Source organism: Anguilla rostrata, chromosome 2 (genome assembly GCF_018555375.3).
Source record: "Anguilla rostrata isolate EN2019 chromosome 2, ASM1855537v3, whole genome shotgun sequence".
NCBI lineage: Eukaryota > Metazoa > Chordata > Actinopteri > Anguilliformes > Anguillidae > Anguilla > Anguilla rostrata.
In genome coordinates this window covers 57,098,514-57,109,429 of record NC_057934.1, presented here as the reverse complement: position 1 = coordinate 57,109,429, position 10,916 = coordinate 57,098,514, and positions in this window count along the sequence as shown.

Below are 10,916 nucleotides of genomic sequence, written 5' to 3'. Positions count from 1 at the left end.
CAAACGACAAAAGTGCATGTCTCAGTTATCCACCTAATATTATCTCTGAATTTTACATGAGATGTATAGATTTGCTGAGTTGGCATAGACCAGATTTGTCAATCTGAAGAGGACAATTCAGCAACTTATATAACGGATGCAAGTTTAATTCAAGATGTTTATAAAACTTCTTGCTAATTGCAATTCAGTCATAAACTCATATGCCCTTGCATTATTTGCGAGGATGCATGATATACAGTATATGCATGATCTGCCATCCCCCATCCCCCCATTCCTTACTCAACATTGTCTGATAACTGGATTATTACTCAGCTGCGTGGTTATCCGACTGCCTATTACTGCGCCTATCGCGACCTGTCTTTTCACTCTAATGCTCTAATGTCATGACATAAACCTTACGCAAAAGGTATACACTGCACAGCAATATATTGCAAATGTGCTTCATATATATCAGATATCATATGTATAATTACATTTTCCAAATAGATATTTGGATCCGTTATATATTAAACTATCATACTGCTCCTATCATATACAGTGAGCACCATAATTCATTGGACAGTGACACATTTTTTTGTTATTTTGGCTCTGTACTCTAGCACTTTGAGTTTGTTAAGGTTTGACAATGAGGTTGAAGTGCAGACTGTCAGCTTTAATTTGAGGGTATTTTCATCCATATTGGATGAACCATTAAGAAATGCCCTTTTGTACATGGTCCCCCCTATTTTAAGGTACTATGAGTATTTGTTGAATTGGCTTCACAGATGTGTTTCGTTAGGCAGGTGTATTCATTTGTGTCGTTAGTGAATGCAGAAGAGAGCTGTTGATGTCTAGTCTTGATTCTAGACTTTGAAATTGCCTTTGGAGATTGTTGTTAGGGTGTGACAACATGAGGAAGACAGCAGTGTCGATGCAAATTAAGTTGGCCATCATAAGGCTCAGAAATGAAAATCAATCAATCAGGAACATTGCCAAAACCCTGGGCATGCCCCAGTGAACAGTTTTGTTCATCATTAACAAGAAAAAAACAACTGGTGAACTCAATTATGTCAAAAGATCCGGTAGACCGAGGAAGACCACTGTAGTGAATGACCAGAGAATACTCTCTATGGTGAAGAAAACCCCCCTGACAACAGCCCAACAGATCAAAAACACTCTCCTGGATGCAGGTGTAGATGTGTCAAAGTCTACCATACATAGAAGACTACACCAGCAGGACTACAGAGGGTACATCACAAGATGCAAACCACGGATAAGCCTGAAGAACAGAAAGGCGAGATTACAGTTTGCTAAAAAGCACCTAAAAGAGCCCCAAGAGTTCTGGAACAAAGTCTTGTGGACAGATGAGACAAAGATTAACATGTACCAGAGTGATGGAAATAGGAAAGTGTGGAGAAAAAAAGGAAATGTTCATGATCCAAAGCATACCACCTCATCCGTGAAACATGGTGGAGGGGGTGTCATGGCTTGGGCCTGTATGACTGCCAGTGGAATGGGTTCACTTGTCTTCATCGATGATGTGACTGCAGACAGAAGTAGAAAAATGAATTCTGAAGTCTACAGAAATATTTTGTCTGCTCAGATAAAACCAAATGCCTCCAAACTCATTGGACGGCACTTCATCATGCAATCAGACAATGACCCAAAAAATACTGCTAGAATAACGAAGGGGTTTTTGATGGCCAAAAAGTGGAAAATCCTTGACTGGCCAAGTCAATCACCGGATCTGAATCCAATTGAACATGCATTTTACATGCTGAAGAGGAGACTGAAGGCAAAAAGTCTCAGAAACAAGAAGGAACTGAAGATGGCTGCAGTACAGACCTGGCAGAGCAGCACCAGGGAAGATACCCAGCATCTGGTGATGTCTATGCATCACAGACTTCAAGCAGTCAAAGGATATGCGACCAAATATTAAAAATGATTACTTTGTTCTACATTATGTTAAACTGACCAATATTTTTTAATGCCCGAAAATGGGGGGGGGACTATGTACAAAAAATTTCTAAACGGTTCATCCGATATGTATGATAATACCAGCAAATTAATGCTGACAGTCTGCACTTCAACCACATTGTCCTTTGTAACGATACATTTGTATCCTTTCAAACTCAAAGTGGTAGAGTGCAGAACCAAAATAAAAAATGTGTCACTGTCCAATGAATTATGGTGCTCACTGTAGCTGCAGTTTAATAAATCACAAAATTCTGAGAAGTAGCTCAACATTTTGCATATATTTTGCAAATACATTGTGAAGTTTTACAGAACATTGATTATATGTTTATTTCAGTTTTGGATATATTTCATTTCCATAAGGGGTTTGCAATTGGTGCGTTAACAGTTCTCATTAAAACCCACACATTAAAATTCCCAGTGTTAGTTCAACTCTAACATTGCTAATTCGAATCTGAACAGATAATAGGCTATGTGGTTCCACTCTAGGATTGTGGGACAAAATGTTATCTGTTAAGAGTTTTAATAACACTGCTTAATGTTTAATTAACACAGGACATTTTACTGAGAATTTGGTAAAACTGTCGTGCCAAATGCACTGTCCAGACGTCTTGAAATCCAAGTGTGAGTGACACCGTTTGGTGTTCCGTTAGATTCAGATTCTGAGTCCGTTGAAGACATCCATGAGGGTTCGCACGTCTCCAAAGTCAGCCAATTATTTTTCCGTGGAGCTTTGCCAGCACAGGGACGCGGCTGACAGAGACGCGCAGGTTCAGTTCGTACTGTGACACGTCAAAGATTTAAATTCCGCTCCCGTTTGTTCTGCGAATCAATTCATCTCATTCAGCAAATCTTCCGGGATTCGCCGCACTGGGGTGGCGTCCAGCGGATCGGCAAAACGACTGAAAAATAAATAAATAAATAAATAAATAAATAACCGGTGTGTGGCAGGAGATCTTGAAAGCGCCGTTCCTGGTGATTTGACCGCGTCTGACAGTTTTCCTGTCGTGCTGCGAACGTGCGAGTGGCTCGCGTTTCCCAGCACACCTTTGTGTAGATCAAGAGCACCCGGCCGTGAAGGGAAGCCAGTTGAGCCCCGCTTCTCCGTTTGCTTTCCCTGGGAGATTCTGTTAAAAGCTCCTGTTGTCTCCGTTAGCTCGCGTGTACTAAAGCTTGCAGCATGATGTTTATTTGCTCGACAAGATCGACGATCTTCACCTGGCCAACCGGGCCCCATTACATTACATTACATTTATTTGGCAGACGCTTTTATCCAAAGTGACGTACAATAAGTGCATACCAAAGGTCACTGGAACAACTACAAACACAGGTACGATAAGGTACAATTTTCATTTTGTACAGTTATTCATAGCCATGAATACATCAAGTGTAGTTCACACAGTGGACATTACTCTGATATAATCTATGTCAGACAAGGAGGCATTACAAGCTGCAACATCAAGACAATGATACAAGGCACAATAAGTGCTGAATGAAGGCCCTGAGATTTTGGGTATCAAACCAATAGTTTCATTCGTTTTTGGGGGTGAGACATTAAACCAGAGTGCTAAATCATTCCGGTCACTTCTACCTATTAAAAAGGACATAGTCCCCTGTATTGGGGGATGTTCAGTGGATGCCATATGAAAATCAACCAGAAAAAACGTGTTCAATTATCTATCACTATTCATTCATTTTTATTTGAAATTTTTTTCACCAGTGCCATGTTAAGAGGTGTGGTTTATAAGGTACTGAAAAGGATATGCCCCCTTAAAGCCACAGAATACATGCCTTATTCTTAGGCATTGTCTTAATCACCTACCTACACCACAACCACCTCACCTGTGGAACACAAGAATCCAGGTTCGAGTCAGGAGGACAAGACTGAAATTATGACTGCAGATAAGTAGCGGCATTTACCTCAGGATTTGACCCTTTAAAGGGCAGGGTTTTCTGGAAATTTTTATTTTTTTTAATCTTTTTTTTTTCCCAAAAATTCTACGTCAATATTCTCGAACTCCTTTGCTTTCAGTTGCCAGTGGTGATTGTGACATCAGCTTTAGAATCTTTAGTTGGGAACATTCTAACCACGTGTTTGTGATGCCATTCTGCGGGTAAATGCTGCCGCTGCAGGCACACCCATTGGCCGCAGATGGTGAACCCCCCCCCCCGTCCCCCGACTCCTGGCCAGAGCCGCAGCCTGCAGGGCTGTTCTGGGTCGTCAGTCTGGCTTTAATGAGTCTGTCTGCGGGGAGTCTCAGCAGTCTGGCTGGCTTTCATCCGTCACTTCCTCACAGCTTTCCCACCTGTGAGGAGGGGGCAGGACACGCCTGCGGGCTAGCGTGGTCTGCGGCTAGCATGCTAATGCCTCAGAGCCACTTTCCCCCCTGTGTTCCTCTATCAGTGAGCTGTGCTAGATATGTTGCTGTGTAAGCTGTGTTAGGTGTGTAACTGTATATGCTGTGTTAGGTGCTGCAGATGTTGGTTCTCACAGTTAGGACAGAATTAGGCAAAAAAGCTGCCCCCTTTTCCTAGAATAAGGTACAGAAGGATCTGAAATTGTCAGAACTAATTACTATGGGGAAATTTAAGTCAATTTTAAAGGATCGTGAAAATAGTACTCTTGGTCATTGTGATTGCTCCTAAATTTTAACTGAAATCGTTTTAGAAAATTGTATCTGTTTATGTCCTTGACCTTGTATTGCATTTTAACTGGATATTGTGTTCACTTATTTGCATTGTATGACAGTTGTATTTGTCTATTTGTCTGTTTGTATTCTTGTATTATTGTTGTAACAATGTTTATGCTGCTTTCTTGGCCAGGTCACTCTTGAAAAAGAGATTTTAATCTCAATGAGACTTTTACCTGGTTAAATAAAGGATATATATATATATATATATATATATATATATATATATATATATATTAGGTGTGTAACTGTGTAAGCTGTGTTAGGTGTGTGACTTTATAAGCTGTGTTAGGTGTATGACTGTAAGATGTGTTGGGTGTGTGACTGTGTATGCTGTGTTAGGTGTGTGACTGTAAGACGTGTTAGGTGTGTGACTTTATAAGATGTGTTTGTTGTGTAATTGTAAGATGTGTTTGTTGTGTAATTTTGTAAACTGTGTTAGGTATGTAACTGTATAAACTGTGTTTGGTGTGTGACTGTGTATGCTGTGTTAGTAATTTAACTACAATCTGTGTTAGGTGTATGATTGTAAGTATCTCCATTTTAACTAAATGAATCTATTTCATGTTTTTATTTCTCCATCATTTTATTTTACAGTTCTTAATTCATTGTTCATGTAATTTTTTTTTTGGACAAACGGAACAACTAATTATTTTTAATAAATACGGTTAATTCCTCTCTGTTTTGAGAGAACATTCCAAAGGGAAACGTTCCCCCCAAAGGCAGTTAACTTGTCAAATCTTGTAAAAAGGAAACATGAAATATCAGCTATACAGGATTGTTCAGTAATTTTAAATGTAGTGTGTATAGAGCATTACGGAGCACGTGGTCTCTGGCAAAAACACATTCACCAGTACCATCCTGACATAAAGAAAATATATAGTACAGCTTGCGTCTGCAGCAAACCAAGCAGGCAAATAAAGATCACAATTCACTTTCTTATTCTCTCTCTAAACTCACACACAGACACAGACAGACAGACACACACACACACACACGTGCGTGCACACCCACACCACACACACACACAGGAACACGCACTCTCTCTCACACACACATACACACACACACACTCTTACTCACACGCATGCACGCACACACACACACACACACACACACACACACACACACACAGGAACACACTTGGTGCTCGAAGTGAGATTACAGTCATCAGAAACTCCATCCGAGAGCCCTGTCGCCACGGCGATTTGAGAATGCGGTGTGATCACCAGCAGGACTACAGAAGATAAAGTTAGAGTACTATGCCGTTGAGATTCCTTTCTGTGGCCAAATAAAACCTTTTTGGAGTGAGATCATGTGTTCACTAGAAGGCCTCGGTGCTCGGCTAAAGTCTGCTTTGTGAATGTGAACAGACTGGTGTTGTGTGAACGCCATCCTCATCAACACAACAATCTACACCCGTATTCATAAAACACCACCTGATATTTTCAGGACTGCTGATCTAGGATCAATTTTGGCCTTTTGGCTCATCAGGCCCATTTGAGATGCTTTATGAATGCAGACTCAGGTCCCTTTGTGTGTCTGAGATGATGATGATGATGATGATGATAATACTTTTAATACTTGATAATACTATTGTCAGATCAAGTCTGAAATTTTTCTTGCATCACAGAAGCTCCATGTGTTTTATGAATACAGATCCAGGTCCATTTGGGTATCTGAGATGTTTTATGAATACAGCCCCAGGTCCATTTGGGTGTCTGAGATGTTTTATGAATACTAGTCCAAATCATTGTTGCAGTGGTATTAACACAATTAGTGCAATATATCAGCCACCCATCAGCCATCTCTCCCTTCATATGAGATACAGAGTTACTGCAATGATATACAGTTTCTATTGGAAAAGATTCTGATATGTAATGGGGAAAGCCCATTCCAGATCAGCTCTCCTACTCAAAGATGCTTTATGAATATAGTCTCTAATCTGTTTGCTGGAGTCTGACATCTCCTCCAGTCAAATCTCTCTTTTTTCTGATGTATACGCCTCTGATTGTGGCCATGGCCTTGAGTGATGCCGGTCTGCAGTAATGATTTCTATGATTTCTTTGAGCGTTCTTGCGATGCACCCTGCATCTAAAATGCTCAAAAACACGCCAAGCTGCATGAGTCTGTAATCAGCCCTGGCCCCAGACCCCAGGGGATGCTGTTTTCTTTACAAATTACAGCCCCTGAATTGCAACAGACTGTTAATTAGTCACATTTAATGTAATTCAGTGTCTACTGGAAGATTTACTCCCTTGTGTTACATTGTGTTACATGCCTGATATAGCTATGCATGGCATGGAGACTAAAGACCCACGTTCATGTCCGAGGACTTTCCATCGCTTAGATTAACGGATGCTGTCATTTTCCATGATGCAAAAAACGATTCCCGTAGAAATTTTTTTATTGACCGCATTATTGGTGGACAGAGGTCCTTTTAGCAGGACTGGCCGTGTTTGCCTGTGAGATCCGCAGGAGCGAAACCCCCGTTAGGGGTGGAGGGAGGGGCAGTTTAACGAGGGAGCGACTGGTTAATGGCCGCCACTTCGCACCTGCAGCTGGGTTCAGGAGGGTTAGGAAATGAGCAGCCCTCTGCTCCTGCTCTCAGAGTTACTCTGGGTGGGGGTGAGCTCAGAGAACACGCTGACCTGACTGATGATATCCGGGGGACATTTTGGACGTCATTACGCCCCCCTTTTCCTCCTCGCTGTGCAGCCTCCCCTTGTTACTCCCTCAGAACATTCAAATCAGGTTCAGCTGTAATTAACTTGAGTAATTACACAAGGGGAGGGGGGGGGGGCGAGAAAGAGAAAGGGAGTGAGGGAGAGATGGGCGGGAGGTAGGGAGAAAGAGAAAGGGAGGGAGAGAGAGGGAGCTGCACGCACACACGTGCACACTCACACAGTCACACCCATTGCCTCTCACACACACAGATGCACACACACACACACAGACACACTCACATGCACACAGATAAACATGCTCACACACACACATACACACACACACACACTCAGCTGTGTAAAAATGGACAGAGCTGGTGTGTGAGCTGCAGTCTGCCTGGATTGTCCCAGGTGTGGTGGATTTAAATTATCCCCGTGTGTCAGCAGTACTGCCTCAAGCTTAGCATGTTCTATTACAGCAAGGACTGCAAGGCTGCAGTTTCTTTAGTGAAAAATGGAATTAGCCTTGTAACGCATGTCACTAGCTGCATTTCACTGTATTTCAGCTGGTTTGGCCTTCCTGTCTGTTGCATCATCACCATCACAACCATCATCATTATTATCTTTGCCATCATCCCCATCGTCATCATCGTCATCACCATCATCATTACCATCACCACCATCATTATCCTCATCGTCATCGCCATCACCATCATTTTTCTGTTTTCCATTTCAGATTTGCGTTTTTGCCAATGCTTCAGAGAGAGCAACTCCAGCCAGACAACTTTCATTTGCTTTGATGAAATGTTCATATGGGATACATTTACTTTTGTTTACAATCATATTCAGAAATTTTTGGAAAGCATTGCTTACTTCAAAGCTTCCTGTTCATTTACTGTTCCACTGCCCTAGAGAAAGATCCCATGTTTTACATCTGGGTGTTTCACAAAATGTTTACATGCATGGGGAATTCTCTTTTTGCGTATTTCTGAAATACCCATCTCTAACCGGTAGCCTCCTCTACTCCGACCGTACCTGGATCAGCGGAGCCATTTTCCACCTTCTGTGACCTCCAACAGTCTCACATTCAGTGGGTTTACATGATGTTTGAAAAAGTTGATTTATTGTATTAGTCCGGCTAAAACTGGACTTCTAAAAATCATGTAAACCTCATAGTCCGACTGAAATCGTACAAAGTCGAATTTTTCAAAGTCGGACTAACATACCTAATTAATGCGATTTGGGGTTGATTTACTATGGCATGTATACACTTCAATCGAACTACAATTGGTCTAGGCGTTCTGCACATGTTCCGTAATTTACATAGCAACTTTACGCTCACGGTGGTCAACCCAAGCAGAATCCATAACGTTTCAGAAATTATATAACTTTAAAAGATTTAATTCAATCTTCTACAGGGACTTGTGCCATTTATTGAGGGTGTGACTGAAAATTTCGGTGCCACTGACTATAATCGAATGTTTTTCAGATTTACCACATTAAGCAAGTAGCCTGCCATTCAAAGTACATTTTTATGGGTTATTGCTGTCCGATTGTGCTTCACATTAACCTTGTACGGCGATCAATAAAGGCTAACAGCACAGTACCACTTAATTATTGTCACTTCTATCACCACTGTAATGAACTAAAAAAAGGCGACAAACAACCTTTTCTGTGAGAAATGCATTGTCGAGCTCATGCACATACACTGCTGGTAACATTCTAAAGCTCCGTTTTGCCCTCCCTAGTATCATGGCCAAAAAAACACATTTCTGGACGGACAAGGAGACCAACTTCATGCTATCGCAACTAAAGGAGTTAAATATCCTAAAATACATGGATGGAAGAAAAATGCGGAATGACGAACTATTCAAAAATTTGTGACAAAATTGGAGGAAGCAGGATTTGTAAGAAGCCTTAGTCAGACATACCTCGGTCAATAATTTGATTCTTTCCGAGTCATGTATATTGGGACAATGACAATAATCCAATTAAATCTCATCTTTGGCCAAATCGAGCTATTAATATAGCTCGATTTCAACTGTGCATGTAAAGGTACTGAGTGTCCAGCTGTACTAGGGTTTTACCTGAAGAAGATCTCACTGCTCTGTTAAGGTATCACAGAGCTACTATTTTCTACTGACTGTGGTCTTTTGATGGACAGGTTGGCTGTTATTTCCCTTGTTGGTACTGTATTGCATTTATTTTGTCATACTGCTGGTTAGCTATTCATTTTCTGTTCAATGTTTCTCAATGAAAACTTTGGAACTGATATCTAACTAGAGTTAGGCCCTCATCCTTTTATGCGATAAATGTTTGTCTGGAACATATAGTAAACATGTACAGTACTGTGCAAATGACTTAGACACCTGTAAAAAAAAGATGCTGTACAGCTAAGATGCTTTCAAAAATAATTTAAAAAAAGGTTATAAATATCGAAAAAAATAATATAAAGAGCAGTAAATGGTTAAAAACTAAATAAAATCAATGTTTGGTGTGACCACCCTTCACCTTTAAAACTACATCAATTCTCTTAGGTACACTGTCTGGCAGTTTTATAAGAAAATCGGCTGGTAGGTTGTTCCAAGCATTTTGGAGGACTTGCCAGAGTTCTTCTGCAGATTTTGGCTGTTTCGCTTGCTTCTGGCTCTCCAGGTAATCCCAGAAACTCTTGATCAAGTTTTTATTTGAAAAGTAGTCTATTACTTAAAATATGACTTTATTTAACAAAAAACAAAAATGTGTCTGTAAAATTTCATTTTTTGGAAAATTCATGTTTGGAAATCTCAAATTTGCTCTTTTCTATTGACACACTAATGCAGAAAACAAAAAATAAACATCTAAGACTGAATATAAACTATATATTATATTTAAAAATCTAGGGTGCCTAAGACTTTTGCACAGTACTGTAGAAAAAGACATGAAATAGTATTATAATTAGAAAATGTGTACTACAATAGATTTCCCATAATGCAACTGAAAAGAAAAACAGTGAACCAGTTCTGAGGGCACAAAAGGCAAACAAAATAAATGTATTCGTTATTAATTAATTTGGCTGTGAGCTCCTTTATTCTGATGTTAAGGTCAAAGTTCAGCCAACATTATTTTTCTTGACTTCAAATTCAATTGTGAGCATCTGTTTTCGCTGGAGTCCCTAAACAATATTAGTGAAGATAGGAGCTAACAATTTCTTCTTCTTTTTTAATTAAGTGTAAAGAAAATGTTGATTGATTTCAGAACTCCTCCCTGATGATTAAGAGCTTTTCTCTTACAGATAAGACTGAGAGTCCTCTCTGATGACTAAGGGCAAGACTGTAATTCCTCTCTGATGACTGAGACTGAGTAATTCTCTCACAGATTAGACTGTGATTCCTCCCTGGTGATAAAAATGAGTTTTTATTTTTTTACAGACAAGACTGTGATTCCTCCTTGGTGATGAATACTGAGTTTTTTTTTCTTACTGATAAGACTGAGATTCCTCCCCTGATGACTAAGACTGAGTTTTTATCTTAGAGATAAGACTGTGATTTCTCGCTCCTCTGCCAGTCTCTGTCCGCTTCTTGTACTTGGCGCTTGCCCCTCGTGCCAGCACCCTGCTTGCCTGAAT